Genomic DNA, 19,269 nt, shown 5'->3' with positions numbered 1-19,269 from the left:
CAGTGGCTTTGGAGTGTGGCTTTCCCCCCCCCCCTTTGAGCTTAACTTTCCTTTGAGCTTAACTAGACAAGACCCTGGCTTTCCATGACTGCATTTCCCCCCACAGTCTGCAGTGCTGCCCAAAAGCCAGGAAGTGCAAGCAGAAGGTTTACTTCCGAACTGGACAATGTTCTGAGTAGAACAGGTCAAGCAACCTGTTTTTCTAGAATGAAAGAATGAATATAAACTCTTTGGAAAGAAAAACCTATACTCACCAGTGGAAAGATCTGTGTAACACAGTTCTGCTAACTCAGTCCTTTAACTATGCCCCTGATTCGTTGTACTATTACCTGTAATGGGGTAGAATTATTATTATTTTAGTTTAGATGAGCTTTTTAGTTGTGTTTTGTTTCTATTTTTTGCTGTCTGCTGCTCATTTATATTAAGCTGAATTCCACAATCTGTCAGCAAAAGGCACTGTCAGAAATATTTCCCATGTTGCTCTCCCCCCACAGTCCTTTCCAGCCCTAGGCTGCAGGGCCAGCGTGGTCCTGGCACTGCTCAGAAAGCTCCTCTGAGGAGGTAAAAAGGTACAGAATCACCCTGATGGATGAGAGAAGAGAGGGTTATTTTACGCTCTCTGTACATCATGGCTATTAAACCACTCTCATCCCATGACCCCTAGAATAAATTTTCCCAGGGTCAGAAAGAACCATTAAGGGGAGGGGGATATTAGGTCGTGGTGGAATGGCTAAAGATGAGTCAGCTGAAACTGAATCCAACTAAGATGGACATTCTGTGGCTGGGGAGGGGGGGTCAGGGCTCAGGCACCAACTTGTCCCCCTTGGCATACTGTCAGGAGTTTGGGCATGATCCTGGACACTTTCTTATCTATGGAGGCGCAGGTTATGAATATTGCCTGGCCCAAAAGACATCCGGCTGTCCTCAACCAGGGCCAGGGCCTTTTCAGCCCTTGCCTCTGCCTGGTGGAGCTGTCTGCCAAATAATATCCATGCCTTGTGGGACCTGAAGCAGTTCCGCAGGGCTTGTATGGCGGAGACGTTCTGCCAGGCCTTTGGCTGAGGACAGCGATTGATTCCATCTTGGCTGGCACTCCCTCCTCCCCTCCCCCTCCTTCCCCTTCCAGCTATGCTTCCAGCTATGTTTCCCCTATTTATAGGAGGCAGTGACTCAGTTGAGAATCTGATAATGCCATCTCTGAATTGTTTTTATTTACATTATCTAATTTTTGGAATTGTTTTTATTTAAATGGATAAATTGTTGAATCGTTTTTTTTAAATGTTGATTTATTTTATTTTATTTTGACTGTTGTACATCGCTCACAGCCCTGAATGTTCAGGGGTAGAGTGATTCCCAAATCAAAATTATAAATAAATTAAAATTATTTAGTTCATTTTTATATTTTATTTTTATGTTGTAAGCCATGCTGAATACCCTGTAAGAAGGCATTTTACCTGTCTGTAGCATCTCATCAACTATTATCATGATCTAAAAATGTATATATAAAATATTACAAATGGATTTTTACATTATACTTGGGACACATCATGATAAAACAAGAAACTGAAAAACCAAACATCTTACCTATTCTCTGATGGGAGTTCAAAGCTGCCTGTGTGGCAAAGAAGTACATATAAAAACCACCAAGGATTTTTGAAAATTTTGTCCTGTTGTTCACCACTGACAAAAATTCTTTTCAACCTCTGTAGCTGACAGGTTTTTCTGTGCTTTTATAATTCCTGGCTTCCAGTATTTTCTTTAATTACTTCTGGTACACATTTTTTAAAAATAACAAAAGAATTTATAATAATAGGTGGTATAACATATGTATGAGATTTTAAGGAGATGAAAGGCAGAAATGGATAGCATTTAATTGTAACAAAAGCAAGCATATTCTTACATATACCGTAAAGTGTCTAAGAATTATACATGCTCAAAATAGTTTCTGTGTGTATTGCAAATAATTTTATTCTACCCTTTTATGATATCCTAAAACATTAGGCTTCAGTATATGTCAGCCATATTTAAACTGGATTTCATTGCTAAACGAATAGTCTAAAAAATACAAAGCATGCTGTGTTGTTTCTGTTGGTCAAGTCACTGTGGGCTAAAGTCAAAGAATGCATACTCTAATTCCAAAGAACAATGTAGCAGATCCTTTACTCCTTTCTGTACTTCTCTCCAATCAAGAGTGGGTAAAAACAGAGAAAAGTTGTATATCTCATTCATATGGATTGCATAGATGTAAATTATATCTGAAAGTCTTAGAAAATCATTAGTACTAAAAACCCCTTTATTATAAAATTTCTTCCAAGGTCATGAAGACATAATCAAAAAGGATTAGAGATAGCAAATAGGAAAGGTAGTATATAAGTGTATTACAAATAGAGAATATATCTCAAAAAATCTCTTCATACAGGTCTTAGTTCTTAAGTGAAATGATTTGCCAATAGCTTTGACATTTCTGTCATGTCAAAAATGATAAACTCATTTATGTAGAAAAATAAACAATTGAACCTTTTCTTCTTTCAGCAGTAAATGGGAAAAATTACTATTCTATTAAATATTATATGGAAATTAAAGGAGCTAGCATGAATCACAAAAATTATTTGACTTATTACTAGATGACTTGCAGCTTCATGTGTAAATTAACTATATTGAAAAGCACTGTGTTGAAAGCAATTTGACAGTTCTGCCTATATTGGTTGATTCATACATTACATATACCTATACGGACATACCTAAGGGATCACCTCTTCCCATATACACCTCAAAGAGCTTTACACTCTAATAATCAACATCTCCTGGTGGTCCCTGGCCCAAAGGACATCCATCTAGCCTCAACCAGGGCCTTCTCTGCCCTGGCCCCCACCTGGTGGAATATGCTCCCCATCGAGATCAGGGCCCTGCAGGATCTTACTCAGTTCTGCAGGGCCTGCAAGATGGAGCTGTTCTGCCAGGCTTTTGGTTGAGGCAGCGGGTGTCCACATATGGCCTCCCCAAGGTTGCTGTCTCCCACCTACCATCCATCCACCCATCGGCAACTGGCCATATCGATCTGTGTTAATGGGTCGGAACTTTCACCAGTAGCTATAACTACTGATTTTAAATGTTTATATTGTGCTTTTAAACTTTATTGTAATTGTTGAAAGATGATGTGACCAGTCCTGAGCTCGCTCGCGGGATGGGCAGGATACAAATATGAAAAATAAATAAAATAAATATGTATGTAGGTGTCCTGGATTTTTACCTTACCTCCCAACAAAGTTTTTTGAGGCAGCTTGCAAACATTTTTAAAAATACAATATGAAACAAAATGTACTGTAGATCAACTAGTTAATTTGAAGGGGTGGTATCAAACTTCTCATGAACCTCTTAAAGAACATGGGTATGTATAGGAATAGGCTTTCCACCACCAGATATCTAGAGTCCAAAATGTTTAGGGCTTTTGTGGTCAAAACCAAACATTTGGATTACCCCTCCCCCCCGAAAATGCATTGTGCAGTTTTTTAGCTGGAAGGAAACGTAATCTCCTTTTACTTCCCCAAAACCTATGCTAAAAAAAAAATTCCCATAGATCATATGACTTGCATTGAGATAAGCCATGTGGAACAGGGCTTTGGTAAAAAGAGGAACTAGCTGAGATTGAGTGAAAAATCTGGATGGATCAAACCCACATATAAATCTGTTACTTCCTCTGCTCAGAATTGGGACCTGCACTTGGTAAGCTACAATTCCAATGGGATGCAGAAGCAGGGCTACAAATGCAGGCACCATAGCAGAGTTCTATTCTTAAAGCTACCACTCATCTTTAGACCTGAGAATGAAAAAAAAAATCATCTCAAGAGCTCACCAAATCCCAGAAAATTCCATAGACCGGGAATCATGGAACACAATAATTGCAGGAGATGTGCTGCACTTGGAGGGACTTTGTCTCTTATGTTATGGACCTACCCTGTCATTGCACCTTTGTGATGAGACGATGTGGCCGGGACTTACCCAATCACCATCTTTGTGGGCTCCACTTTGTGGACTCATTCACTGGGGGAGGCAACAGGCAGCAGCCATGTGGTTGGTGTCTGGCAGGCCATGTGTCCAGAACAGGGTCAGGGTCCAGAGGTGGTGGGAAAATGTAACCTACTTGCAGGGGTCATTTCATAGAAAAAGAGGTGCAGAAGCTCATTAGCATAACTCATTAACATAACTAATAACTAAAGCGGGGTCTCTCTCCAGGCTTCCCTGGCTCGCCCGCTTCAGCAGGCGGGCCCAGGGAGGCACAGGTAGGCATTTAAATGCCTCCCTGCTCCATGCAAGGCCTTCCCCAGTTCACCTGCCTTGGCAGGTGGGCCAAGAAGCATGGGGGAGGTTCTCCAAGCCTTCCCCAGCTTACCCGCTTCGGCAGACGAGCCTGGGAAGGCATGGGGAGTCATTTAAATGCCTCCCTGCTCCTTCAAGGGCCTTCCCTGGCTCGCCCACCTAGTGACAGAACTCTCAATGAGACAGAAATGTCAGATTTTAGGAGCTGGTGTTATTGTTAGGTGTCTTATCCTGAAACTGGAAAGCTTTAACTCCACTGCATACCTAGATCTAGAAACAAAAGTGAAAAATAGCATTTAATTGATGGGATGGAGTTAAAAGGTAAAGGTAAAGGTTCCCTTGCTCGAAAGCCAGTCGAATCCGACTCTAGGGTTGCAGTGCTCATCTCCGTTTCAAAGCTGAAGAGCCAGCGCTGTCCGAAGACGTTTCAGTGGTCATGTGGCCGGCATGACTAAACACCAAGGCGCACGGAACGCTGTTACCTTCCCACCAAAGTGGTCCCTATTTATCTACTTGCAATTTCTTGCTTTCGAACTGCTAGGTTGGCAGAATCTGGAACAAGAGACAGGAGCTCACCCTGTCTTGCGGCACCCGGGTCTTGAACCGCTGAACTACTGACCTTCCACAGCCTGCAGTTCAGCATCTTAACCACTTGAGCCACCGCAGCTCCATGGGATGGAGTGAGAGCCACAGGCACACCAGACTAGGGAAAGGAGAAAAGGGGTGTGCAGTTTTTTTCCCCTTGGTATTTTTTGATTTTTGGACCTGAAAAAAACTTGGGATTCTCAAAACAACTCAGATACCGATACTGGTAAAGTATTTGGATCCATGATTTTTTGGAAATCCTGAATTGTTTCAGGTCCAATAAACCCAAACGGGAAAATACAGAGAGAAAAAATGCAGCGGCAAAGCTGCTAAAAACAGCTGAGAGGCAGTTCAGTTGGGGCTCTTTTGGTGGTCCCTTTGAAGCACTCACCAATCACTGCAGGGAGAATTGTCCCTGCAGGCTCTTCTGGGGCTCTGCTGGGCCACCTGGTTTAAACCGGACTGCCCAACAGAGCCAACCAAACAGCTGATCGTATAGGGAGAACTCTCCCTGCTGGCTTGGCTGAGGCTCTGCTGGGCAGACTGCCCAACAGAGCCCACTAAGCAGCTGATCCTGTGAGGAAAACTCTCCCTGCAGGCTCAGCTGGGGCTCTACTGCCCAACAGAGCCCACAAAGGAGCAAAACCTGCAGGGAGAGTTTTCACCACAGGCTCTGCTGTGGCTGTGCTGGGAAGCCCGGTTCAGCTCCACACTGCCTCAGCTGCAGCTGGCTGGCGTCACTTGGGGCTTCATTTAAACCAAGCTACAAAAGGAACCAACCCAGGATCAGCCAGGGTGGTGGGAGTTGACAGCTCCATGCTGCCCCTGCTGATTCTCTCTTGCCCACAGGCTCTGCTGGGGCTCTGCTGGCAGCCCAGTTTTGCCAGTAGGTCCCAAATGTATCCAGGATTTTTTCCACGACTTTCCTTTGTTCTGCCAACAAATCCCAGATACATTTGGGAAGTCAAAATATACCCGAAAATACCGATAAGGTGTTTCCCAGGTATATTTTCAGTTTAGGTAAACCCAAATACATACCCCTAGATGAAGTAATGAAATACAATGGTAGTTGGGCTGAATTTTTATAGATATGTGAAACTTAATACAACATTTATCTGCTTAGGTAAGGTTTCTTTTCATCTTTATCTCCTTCTGACCCTTATCCTTCCTTTTTTTTTCCTTTTCCCCCTTTCATTTTGATTTTTTCTTTCATCTTTTCCCCCTTCCCTTTTCTTTCTCCCCTTTGGTTAGGACTAGGGAAGAGAGTGGATTTATGGGAGGGAAAGGTTATTTGATAGTGATACACACAATATACTTTAAATGAAAAAGATTAGTTGTGATATGATAATTGGTAGCACTCAACAGTTTGTCTGCTGCATTCATCAAGCCACTACTGGTTGCCAGAGTTTTCAAGAGGAAAACTTTCATGTGTGTACCAACGTGGTGAGTTCTGGCTTTATACATGCAGCTGTTGAGGGACAATGCATCCTTTCATGCTGGTTCTAGAATGCATATCCAATACTTAGCTGGGGCTTGTTCCCCCATGCCAATCCCACTCCAGTTACCTGCATGGCATAGGTGTATAGGGCAAGAGCCATTAGGCACGATCCTGGAAAAAAAGGTGTGCCTCTGTTGTACAAAACCAAATAAGTGGAATTAAAGCAATTTATCCTTGCCCCATTGTTTTCACTGGATTGTGTCCATTGTGTATCTCTCCAGTGGCTCTTTGCTGTGGTCATGTTGTTGGATTCAGTGACTTAATTACATCTTGCTCTGAGCTATATTCATGCGATATACCTGAAATGTAAGGAGTTTGCTTATTTAAAAAAAAAATCCAAGAGTTAATATAACAAATATGTATTTCCTCCGGAGGGAAAGAAATAAGTAATATGATGCCAAGGGTAGGAATATTGTTCTTTTGTTTATGAATTTGCTGTCTGTTTGGTCCAATATATAATGCTAAGACTTTTCATATTTGCAATGCTTATAATATTGTTGCCTTCAGAACCACTAGATGTTTGTCAAACAAAAACTTTGACATAATGTTAATTTTGTCAAAGTAATAAATTGGAGACAAATAGTTCCAGTGAGATATGTGTGTAAAGTGCTTTCAGGTTGCAGCCAGTTTACGGTGACCACAGTAAGGTGGTTTCAAGGCATGTGAGAGGCAGAGGTGGCTTGCCATTGCCTCCCCAAGCAAAATGTTCCTCAGTAGTCTCCCTTCCAAATACTGACCCTGCTTAGCTTCTGAGAGCTGACAAGATCAGGCTATACCATGCTGTCGTCCCTCCTCCAATAAAATATTTGTCTGTATAAGGAGCTGAAATGGAAGGAATCAGAATTGAATACAAATCCCATTGTCTTTATATTCTAGTTCGATGTAAAGTCCAGGCATCAGATATAGCTACACCAAGTTGCTGAAATTCTTAACAATCTTCTGATGTTGTTGCTTGATGAATCGCTATGGTTTTGCTCTACATGGAAAAATAATTGAGAGAGAATATTCTGAGGCTGCAATCCTAAAAACACTTTCCTGGGAGCAAGCCCCATTGAATAAAATGGAACTTAACTCTGAATATTTAGGGTTACTCCCTGAGACATTAGTTTGTGCAAAAAGGCAGATTTCCAGTGTGTTAAACTACGTTTATCTCAGAAATATTCTTTAAGATCGTATCTTTTTAAAAATTGGCCTTTAACATTTACAAATTTAAAAATTAATTAATTAATTAAAACCTCTTTTGTGCCATAGTTAGCTGGACCATAGTTAAGACTGATTGTTTTAAAGTATGGTTCTCAGAGGAATGCCATCGTGCAAACTACATATTAAGGGAAGGATTTTGTAATTAAATGCATCCAATGGTGAGCACTCACAAGACAGACCATGGCCATAGGGAGAATACATAAATAGAAAACACGATTGCCTGTGCTGAGATAAACAAGGAAAACTCATATTTTTATGCAGTTCCATAATTTAAATTGTACCAGCTCAGGGTATACCTGCGACCATGAAACATACAGTGAATTCAAATGACTGGTCCAGGTAGTAAATAATACATTTTTCAATCCATTTTAGAATGTTCAAAAAACAACCCCATCCTTTTTTGATTGTTCATTAGCAATAACTTGTACAGAAACACCTTTTTCTTATAACCCTTTTATCAATATATAGAGTAATTTTTTTCTTGCTTTACACACAGTAATAGTGACTGATATACGTGGAAGTTGTTAGGATGCTTTATGAAAATTGAAATGGAGAGTGTTTATACAAGTATAAACAGCCGACTGTGGTGTGTAAAAAAGCTATAAGTGTAGTTCAGTGATGATTCTGAAGAAAGAAAAAGACTGCAGCCATAAGTCTGGATGTGTTTAATAGTCTGTGAAACAGGATTTTGCTCAGTTTGCCATATAAATCTCTACAGAGACATCCCTACATATCCTTCGTACTCTAAATATGTTATCTGTTGTGCCTAGAAACCAACAATCAGGATTAGTCAGCATTGCAGTCTCTCTCTCTCTCTCTCTCTCCCTGTCTCTTACACCTGTTCAGACTTCATTCTCCAGCAACTCTGCACATTCGTATGATGTTCACGGCAATTGTGAAATTCGTCTTGAAAGCAGCAGATGCTTTAATCTCACATTAGCACATGAAGCCATCTGTATTTCAGTATATAGATAAGCTGAAAGGGAGAGGTTGAGGGTGATTGAAACTACTGTTTGTTTTCATACGTAATATTTTTTTCAGTTATATGCAGAACACAGTGTGTAATTGTTTATTTTTAAAAGTATGAAGTCCTCTTTATATAAGGAATAAGGCAAGACCACATAACTGCACAGTTTCTCATATGTGTTCCTCAAGCAGCCCTCCCCAAATATTGAGTGGGAATTGTGATTTGGAAATGAAGCAAGTTTCAAAAGCAATTGGTAAAATAGCAGAAGGGATTGTGATTCAAACATATCAAAAATTCAGAAATCTTGTCTTATTATTTCTCTTCATGCCCACAGTGGTGTTAAAACTGGCAATTTGCTGGGAGGAGGGCAGGCAGTTACCATATCTCCTTCCCTCATCTCTAAGCTCCAACATTAAGGTTGTGGAGCAAAAAGACAAAAGGCTTTATCTGTTCCTTCCAGTCATAGAGAATTTTGTTTAAATTGTTGCTGCTGCAACAGAAGCTAGAGTTCAGAGTGACAGAACTGTACTGTGCCGGCTGTATTCATTGTGGGTTTTGTCCAGTATGTAACCATTTTATGAGCAGCAGACTTGCTTTTGCTGTTCAACATCTGCAGAAGCAACGTCTCTATCCCATTCTCCTTGGGGGATGAGATGGAGAGAGACTCACCAAGGCAAATTCCATTGGATCTCTGAAAGGCAGGCAGCCAGTAAGTTCAGAAAATGGACCCCAGCCCAGGGAGCAATCAGTGGAATCTGTTGGATTACTCTGTCCCGACTACACTTGAAAGTCTAGTGTCTAAATTACAGATGATATTTGCAAACACAGCAGGAGTTCAGCTTGACCAAAAGATGGAAACACCCAACCAAATTTTACATGTATGTCTAGCAAAATGCCTGTTGCCTTGAACAGGACTCTAGAGATGTGGCATTAAAATCTAAAGAAATGAATAAATAAAAAAGATAAGGAGGACCAAAAACAGAGCCTATTTGATTACCCATATTACAACAAAAAAGTTCTTAGCACAGAGGTCTAGGTAGTAATATATTGTGGTGGTTTACCAGCTATTATGAAACAATCCTTATGGGTTTTAAAAAGTATTCAGGCTTGTAAATAACTTTGTTCTCTGAGCCTTATTAAGAATCCAGGATGGAAAATGTTGATCCTCCTGGCAATAAAGATGTCAGATACAAAAATGAAAATATTTCTTTACTTATGGGTTTCTTGGGAGAATGTTTGTCTTCAAATTTTATAGATATCAGACATCATTATACCACTCCAACTGAGCAACAAAAAGAATCCAAATGATAAAAATGTGTAGAAACTAGAAAGTGTCAAACCACTATCTTTGTAGAATAATAATTCTAGTCTCATGGGGATGAGTTTTAAATCCCCTGTTGCACAATCTTAACTATGTTTAGTTAAAGGTAAGTATATTCAGTATACTTTATATTTATTGATATTGTCCCAACCCCCACATTAGCTCTAATCTCTCCCTATTATAAACATACTAAGACATTTTACTAACTTTTGATTCATGACTAACTATGCTAGCCTAAGCAGAATTACACACTTCTAAATCCATTGACTTTAATAGACTTAGAAAGGTGTAACTCTACTTAGGCCCTGGTCACACGGCAAAGTTGCCGCGGGAGAGGCACGGATAATGGGTGAATTATCCGGGTGCGATCACACCCCAGCATCTGGGAAGTGGAGTGCACCCGTGGCTTACTGCCAACAATGCGAGTTAAAAAACTAGTACCTCCAAGGTACTAGTAAACGTTTGCCACAGGCTGCCTCCAGACGCCTGTGGTGTGATTGCGCCGGAGCGCGGCATTCCCCTCCGGTTCCTCGTTTACCCGCCGGTGCCTAGGGAAGGACCCGTGGTGTGCCACCGGTGCGTCTGATTGCGTAATCGTGCATCAAACTGCGCCGAGCAATTAAGCAACGCCTCCCCCCCCACGATATCCAGCCCGTGTGACCGGGGGCCAAGGATAGCACTGCAAATCAATGAAATTCTCCTTCCTGCAATCAAAGCATGGGAATTCTTTTCCTGTCAGCATGGTGGTTATGAGTGATACAGATGTTTGAAACAGACAGCCACTTTGATACCCACCTAATTTATTCCATACTAGGAATAAGGCTCATTGTGGAAATAAATACAGTGAGCTCTAGAAAGAGACTCTGTGATCTGGCTTTGGGCAAACAGTGTCAATTTGCTGTGGTGACCTCAGCAGTGTGTAATGACACAGAGTCCACTGTTTTCTCTAGGGGAACTGGTCTCTGCCATCTGAAGAACAGCTGTAATTCTGAGTGATCTCCAACCTTAACCTGGAGATTGGCAGCAGTAATTCCCCAGGAGGAAATGGATTTGGAGGGTGGAGCCTATGGCATTGTACATGCTTGAGGTCCCTTTTGTTGTTGTTGTTGTTCAGTCAGACAGTTGAGTCGGACTCTTCGCGGCCCCATGGACCATATCATGCCAGGCCCTCCTGTCTTCTGTCAGTTGATTTCTTTGAGGATTGACTGATTTGTTCTTCTTGCAGTCCAAGGGACTCTCAAGAGTCTTCTCCAGCACCATAGTTCAAAAGAATCTATTCTTCAGTGCTTGGCCTTCCTTATAGTCCAACTCTCGCAGCCATACATGACTACTGGGAATACCATTGCTTTGACCATGTGGACTTTTGTTGGCAGGGTGATGTCTCTACTTTTTATCATGCTGTTTAGGTTCGCCATCGCTTTCCTCCCAAGGAGCAGGCGTCTTTTAATTTCATGGCTGCAGTCACAGTCTGTGGTGATCTGGGATCCCAGGAACGTGAAGTCTGTCACTACTTCCACAGCTTCCCCTTCTATTTGCCAAGGAGTGATGGGGCCGGATGCCATGATCTTAGTTTTTTTGATGTTGAGCTTCAAGCCCACTTTTGCGCTCTCCTCTTTTACCCTGAGCAAGAGGCTCTTGAGGTCCTCTTCACTTTCTGCCATTAGAGTGGTATCGTCTGCATATCTGAGGTTGTTGATCTTTTTCCCGGCAATCTTAATTCTGGCTTGTGATTCATCTAGACCAGCATTTCATATGATGTACTCTGCATATTAAATAAGCAAGGTGACAATATACATCCTTGTCATACTCCTTTACCTATGCTAAACCAATCAGTTGTTCCATATCCAGATCTGACTGTCACTTCTTGACCTTTATACAGGTTTCTCGAGAGACATGTGAGGTGGTCTGGTACTGTCATCCCTTTAAGGACTTGCCATAGTTTGTTGTGATCCACACAATCAAAGGCTTTCGTGTAATCAATGAAGCAGATGTTTTTCTTGCACTACCTTGCTTTCTCCATAATCTAGTGAACGTTGGCAATTTGATCTCTAGTTCCTGTACCTCTTCGAAACCCAGCTTGTACTTCTGGCAGTTCTCTATCCACGTACTGCTGAAGCCTAGCTTGTAGGATCTTGAGCATGACCTGGCTAGCGTGTGAAATGACTGCAATTGTGCGATAGTTTAAACATTCCTTGACATTGCCCTTCTTTGGAATTGGAAAGTAAACTGACATTTTCCAATCCTACAGCCACTGTTGTGTTTTTGAAATCTGCTGGCATATTGAGTGCAGCACTTTAACAGCATCATCTTTTAAGACTCTTCAAACCCCACCCTCTCCAGGCTCCACCTCTCAAATCTCCAGGAATTTCCCAACCTGGAGCTGTCAACCCTATCTCCTTCCCAACCAACCATCAACCTACTGTAATCTGCCCCCTGACTTCAGCTTTCCATCTCCTCTCTCCTCTCTCCTGGAGAGCAGTTGTAATTCTGAGTGATCTCCAGCCCTCACATGGTGATTGGCAACAATGGTTCCCCAGAGGGAATAGCTGGTTTGGAGGGTGGAGTCCATAAAATTGTACCTGAGGTCCAGCCCCTTCTCAAACCTTACCCTCTCCAGGTCACATTCCTCAAATCTCCAGGAATTTCCCAACCTAGAGTTGGCAACCCTATCTCCTTCCCAGCCAATCATCAGCCTACCTTTAGCTGCCCCTCTGACTTCAGCTTTCCATTTCCCCCCCACACCTGCAGCTTCTACCGTGTTCTGAAGCCCTGACTGCTACTTCACACTGGCTGTCATAGGGAGGCCATCTCAGCAGGGTATAGGGACACAGAGTCCACCATTTTCTCCAGGGGAACTGATCTCTGCCATCTGGAGAGGAGTTGTAATTCTAAGTGATCTCCAGCCGTCACCTGGATATTGGCAACCATGGTTCCCCAGGAGGATAAGTACAGTCTTTCTCTGCAATGGGGACCAAAACAGCTTACATCATTCTCCTCTCTCCCTTTTGATCTGCACAATAACCCTGTGAGGTAGGTTAGGTTGAAAGTCTGTGACTCTGAAGTGCTAACTGCTACACTGTGGTATCGCCTGGTATTACAACTGAACTCCAGACAACAGATCTCTCTCTCCCCCTGGAGAAAATAACTGCTTTGGAGGGTGGGCTGTATGAGGCCACTCCCCTCCCTAAATTCTGGCTTCTGTAGACTCTACCATAAAATCTCCAGGAATTTCCCAAACTGGAGCTGGAAACCCTAGTCAGGACTGGTCACTCCCAATGAGTTTTCTCCCAAAGGCAAAAATAGGCATAGAAAAGGGACTCCTCCCCCTCACCTTTTACTGACAGAACCAAGCTTGTTTGCCTAGCAACAGGCACTGAGAGGAAAGTAGGGTTGCCAGCTCTGAGTGGGGAAATACCTGGAGATTTTGGGGGCAGATCCTGTGGAGGGCAGCGTTTGGGGAGGGGAAGGACTCAGCAGGTTATAATACCATAGGGTCAACCCTCTAAAGCAGCCATTTTCTCCAGGGGAACTGATCTCTGTCATCTGGAGATCAATTGTAACAGTGGGAGATCTCCAGGTCCCACCTGGAGATTGGCAACCCTAGGGGAAAGTCAGCAGGGGGCTGAAGAGAATAGTTTGATGGCCACTGGCCCACCTCAGTAGCCAGCCAGCCATGGTGGAGCCAAGCAAGAGAGACAGCTTTTTTCACAGTTTATTCTGACAGGAAAGTGACTAAGCTGGTAGTGGGCAGGGGAGAGGGTTACACTGAAAGTCTGAAAGTTGACCACAAAATCTCCAGCAATTTCCTAACCTGGAACTGGCAATCCTCATCAGGACTGGCCCCAATGAGTTCCCCACAAAGGCCTGGAAAGGGCTCCATTCCTTTGTCTCTTTACTGACAGAACCAAGCTTGGTTGCCTAGCAAAAGCCACTGAGGGAAAAGTTAGTCCCACAGGAGCCAAGCAGAAGTGTCTTCATCAGGAGAGACAGTTGTTTGGCAGTTATTCTGACAGAGGACAGTGGATAAGGTGGCAGTGGGCGGGGAAGAGGAGCGGACCCAGCACCCAGCCAATGGCACATGATTACTCTTGAGTGGCCAATGGCTGATGGAGCACACTGCAAAGCCAGTGGAAGAGTTGGAAATGGCCAATACAGAAGGGAATTATTATTAAAGATAACAGCACAAGAAAATTCTCCACCAATTCTGTATCCTTGCTCATTCAAAGACACCCCCCCGAATCCCTTCTCATGTCTGATACACAACTGCTCATGCATAAGCATTTCTGAAGTTTCTTCTTCCCAGCTCTCTTGAGCCCCATCTTTGATCTATGATCACTAGTTTAAATCAAATATTTGGGATGTTTCCAGTTCACAAACTAGACAATCATGAAAGGAAAAGGAAACCTTAATTATAAAGAGAACAAGAGTTTCTACTTTCAGTAACAGGAAAGGGCTTTACAATAACATTTTTCATGGATATTTAAGTGCATTTCATCCACACTGCTCCTTAAACTTTCACTAGCTTTTCTGCATCGTTGCATTTACTGCATGTGATCTGTATAATTATTAGTTCTCAACGTTTTCACACACTGCAAGTGTGAAAGGGCAAAAACCATTGTGAAGACTAACACCCATTTTCCCCAAGGATTCCCCTCATTCTTATATCCTTTTAAATGTCTGGTTCCATTTCCAGAGAAAGAGGAATTTTGTCTTCTTTCTACCAAAAATGGCAGCCACAGACTTACTGAAGGCTGCTCTGTGGCCACAGGGCTTGGCACCAGGAAGGAAAGGGGCTGTGTGTTCTTTGCTGTGGTGTTTCCCAGGGCTGTAGGCAGAGCTCAGGTTGCATTCCCTGCAGCCAGCCAATGGCTGGCCACTGGGAATTGCAGCCTGACAGGGCAGGGCTTGAGGGTGGACCTGGCAGGCACAAGCTTCAGTGGGTCTGCTCCTCCCCTATTTAAAGCCTCATGTCCCAGGCGAGCACAACACTCTGCTTTCTTGGTTACGGTGTTAGCTTTTTTTGGTTACGGGAGTGAGCTTTTTTTGCCCAGCTCTTGTGGCAGTTTCAGGCATTGGGCTGGATCCATTGGGGGGGAGGCTGTGCCTGCATGCCCACCTCCCTGGTTTGGGACCCCCTTGCAGTGCTGTTCCGAGCTTGGGGATGGTTGCAGGGCCCCACTCCTTGGTGGCAAGATTTCTGTGCAGAGGCATGTGCCTCATGTGGGACCACAGGCTTGCCACTCCTGGTTCTCCCAGCAAGTGGGTTGGAGACGGGTTCCATCAACTGACAGGCGGGTCACCCAATGCACCAATGCTCCTATGTGCTGTAATCAATAAACCTGTGACCTGTTTTTACTCCACAGATGTCTTCTGTGTGTGATTATGTTTTGTATTCCATTTCCTTTCTACCTCCCAGCAACCTTGCCTGCTCTTAGGATCGCAAACTCCCACACAATTCTTAGTCTTCATGTTTGTTTCAGCTTTTTCCAGCTCCCGAGTGGTTTGCAGTGGTTTTTCATAGTCCCATTGTACACTTTGGTCAGGCTGCACCCGGCGTATTGTGTGCAGTTCTGGACAGGTGTCATTTCGTAGAAAAAGAGCTAGGGGAACTCATTAGCATATGCCACACACCCTGACATCAGGGGCCTGGCGGTGGACCTGCAAGGCCGGTGGGAGTGCGAGGAAGCCCTGCCAAGGCCCTCCCTGGCTCCAGGCAGGGGTGGGGAGAGGCGGGGAGGAAGCAACTTACCCTCCCTCTTCTCCTGCCTCCTCCTGGCTGAATGAGGGCTAGAAGTGGGGCGGCCGGAAGCAGTGGGTGGGGCTTCGTCATGTGCCCTGCCCCCCTGCACCTCACCCGGGGGGACTGCGTTCCCCCGCGTTCCCCCCCGAGCGTAGGCCTCACTTCAAAAAGGATATGGACAGAATGAAATGGGTGCAGAGGAGAGCAATGAGGATGATTGGGGGCCTGGAGACCTAGCCCTATGAGGAAAGACTGAGGCACTTGGGAATGTTCAATCTGGAGAAGAGGAGGTTGAGGGGGGACATGACTGCTCTCTTTAAATATCTGAAGGGCTGTCACTTAGAGGAGGGCAGGGAGCTGTTCCTATTGGCAGCAGAAGAGAGGACTTGCAATAGTGGGTTAAATTAAGGGTGGGAAGCTACCGGCTGGATATTAGGAAAAACGTTTTTACAGTAAGAGTAGTTCAGCAGTGGAATCAGCTGCCTAGGGAGGTGGTGAGCTCCCCCTCACTGGCAGTTTTTAAGCAGACGCTGGACAAACACTTGTCAGGGATGCTCTAGGCTGACCCTGCACTGAGCAGGGGGTTGGACGAGATGGCCTGCATGGCCTCTTCCACCTCCATGATTCTATGATTCTCTATATACATTTCAAAATGCAGAATACCAAAATAAAGAAAACACAAACAAATGCATGCTTAGCAAAAAAAACCCTAAAAACACCCAGCTATGGTTGCTTTTCTGAGGTTGCACACAGAGTACATATGGTGAGTTTCAGACAGGTGTTTTAGACAACCTTACATAATTCTCCTCCTTACTACAGACTTCATCCCACTTGTCTTTTTTGCTTGCAGGTTCCCTTACCACCATCATAACTGTATTTAGGATAGTCTCCTCCCTTTTTTCACTAGCCAGAAAGTTGGTTGGATCCCAGACTGATGTCTTGCATTATGATGTTGATTTGAAGCATTTGATGTTCCTAAAGGCTTGATACATTTTATGGTGAGCAATCACAGAAGGGAAATAACCCTTGTCATTATAAAAAGAATGTTAAACCTGCTATGCTAGTAATCTGTTCTCCCTTTTTGCTGGAAAAATTGAGTAGTGATGAATGTAGAATTCTTTAAGATCTGTAATTTGCATCCCTGGACTCAGAGCAGGAGGTACACTTTGTCATTCAAGCTAAAGATGTGCTACTCTGAAATTCTCCAAGGTTAAAGTACTAGATATTTCAGAGGGGTAGCTGCATTACTCTGTTGTAGCAAAATAAAACAGAAGTTTAATGGCACCTAAAAACTAACAACATTTATTCCACCATGAGATTTCATGAGTCAAAGCTAACTTCTTTAGATGCCTATTGGAAGGAAAACATACTAGCTAAAGTTAGAGTTCAACTGAAAAATTGCTAATGAAGTAAATATCTCTCTGTTTGAATAGGTACATATTCAAGGTCCCATCTGATGCCAATACTCTTGCAAATTAGGTTCTTGGTGTTGTTGGAAAAAGAATTGCTAAATGAACAAAATAGTGATTAGTGATTAAGATGTGCTGAAATAAAGATTTGAATCGGATAATGAGTACCATAATGGCCTCGGTTCCTGCCGAAGCGCACCGGAACACCGCTACTCCAGTCAGGAGCCCAGGGGGAGGGCACATAAGCCCCGCCCCCTGCTCCCACCAGGCATCAGTTGGGACACGGTGGGGGGGCAAATGTTCCCCCGCCTCCCTGAGCCCTGGGGTGGTGGCCTTGGACACGTAGGGGCAAATTCCACCTCTCACACGAGATGTCATTCTGGCTTCCCCAGCTCTCCTTCGGGGCTCCTTAAAAAGTTATGGCCGCTGCCGTTGTTATTGCAATGCCCACATGGGGGGCGGGCGGGTTGAAACATTTCCCTTGCCTCCATGAGCTCCAGGGTGGTGGCCTTGGACTCGTAGGGGCAAATTCCACCTCTCACGTGTGATGTCCGAGCAGCTGTCACTGTTCTCGGCGGCAGCTGCGATGCCCGCGCAGGGGGGAGGGGAGGGGCGGGCTGGGACAAAATGTTCCCTTACCTCTCTGAGCCCCGGGGTGGTGGCCTTGGACTCATAGGGGCAAATTCCACCTCTCACGTGTGATGTCTGAGCGGTCATTCTGGCTCCCCCAGCTCTTGGGAGGGGCTCTTTAAAAAGTTATGGCTGCCTACGCTGTTCTTGGAGGCAGCTGCGACCCCTACACTGGGGGGAGGGGAGGGGCAAAATGTTCCCTTGCCTCCCTGAGCCCTGGGGTGGTGGCCTTGGACTCGTAGGGGCAAATTCCACCTCTCACGTGTGATGTCTGAGCGGTCATTCTGGCTCCCCCAGCTCTCGGGGGGGGGCTCTTAAAAAAGTTATGGCCACTGTCACTGTTTTCAGGGGCAGCTGCGATGCCTGCGCGGGGGTGGAGGGGTGGGGCGGGGCGAAACATTCTTTTGACTTCCTGAGCCCCGGGGTGGTGGTCTTGGACTCGTAGGGGCAAATTCCAGCTCTCGAGTGTGATGTCCAAGCGGTCATTCTGGCTCCCCCAGCTTTCGGGAGGGGCTCTTTAAAAAGTTATCACCACCGTCGCTGTTCTCGGCAGCAGCTGTGATGGGGGGGAGGGGAGGGGCGAAACGTTCCCTTGCCTCCCTGAGCGTCACGGTGGTGGCCTTGGACTCCTAGGGGCAAATTCCACCTCTTGCGTGATGGCAAATTCCACCTCTCACGTGTGATGTCCGAGCGATCATGCCGCTGTCGCTGTTCTCAGCGGCAGCTGCGACGGGGGGGAGGGGCGGGGTGAAATGTTCCCTTGCCTCCCTGAGCCCTGGGGTGGTGGCCTTGGACTCCTAGGGGCAAATTCCACCTCTCGCGTGATGGCAAACTCCACCTCTCACTTGTGACATCACACACGAGAGGGAAGGGGCTCTTTTGAAAGACGAACCAAATGCACATCCCTCCAGCAGCTGGCTTGCTCAGACTCTCTGCAGCCACGGGGATCCTGAGCAAGCCAAGGGAAGGGAAGGTGGTTTAAACTGCCTCTCCTTCCCTCCAGCAGCTGACTTGCTCGGGCTCCCCGAGCAAACCAAGGGAAGGGAAGGTGGCGAAGCAGCTGGAGACATTGAGCCTCAGCTCCACAAGTAATGAGCACTCGAGCCCCGCCCCCAGGAGCCCTCAGGCCGGAGCACCTGGAGCAGTCTTGGGAGGCGGATTGGCAAAAAGCAAAATCAAAAGTGCAGGAACTCGAGAGAACTCCAGGAATGGAGCCAGTTCCTCTTCCACAGCCCAAAATGCAACCCACGAACCCTGAGCGTGCTTTTTCTCATTTGCGAGTCTGGCCTCCGAACTCCTTTAATGAGGCAGCCCTGAAGCTTGGGGCGGCAGGAGTTTCTTTGCACGCAGCTTGTGCGCCTGGCTGAGTGACTCTTCTGCTTGCCCACCTCTCACCTCTGCACTTCATCTTCTGCCAGGCATGGAGGAGCCCAGCTCGCCCAGGCTTCTTGCCTCCTGCTGCCTTGGCCCTCTGGTGCACGGGTGAGTCTTCAAAGTTTGACTCTTCCTCTACAAGTCTCTGGCACTGGAGGTATTCACCTACTTCCCTCCTGCCTGCTTTGGCTGCATAATTGTGAGAGATTTCTTAATATAGTGTTC

Source organism: Gekko japonicus, unplaced genomic scaffold (assembly GCF_001447785.1).
Source record: "Gekko japonicus isolate JY-2015 unplaced genomic scaffold, Gekko_japonicus_V1.1 scaffold1025, whole genome shotgun sequence".
In the NCBI taxonomy this organism is placed as follows: domain Eukaryota; kingdom Metazoa; phylum Chordata; class Lepidosauria; order Squamata; family Gekkonidae; genus Gekko; species Gekko japonicus.
This window is presented reverse-complemented; position numbering follows the sequence as displayed.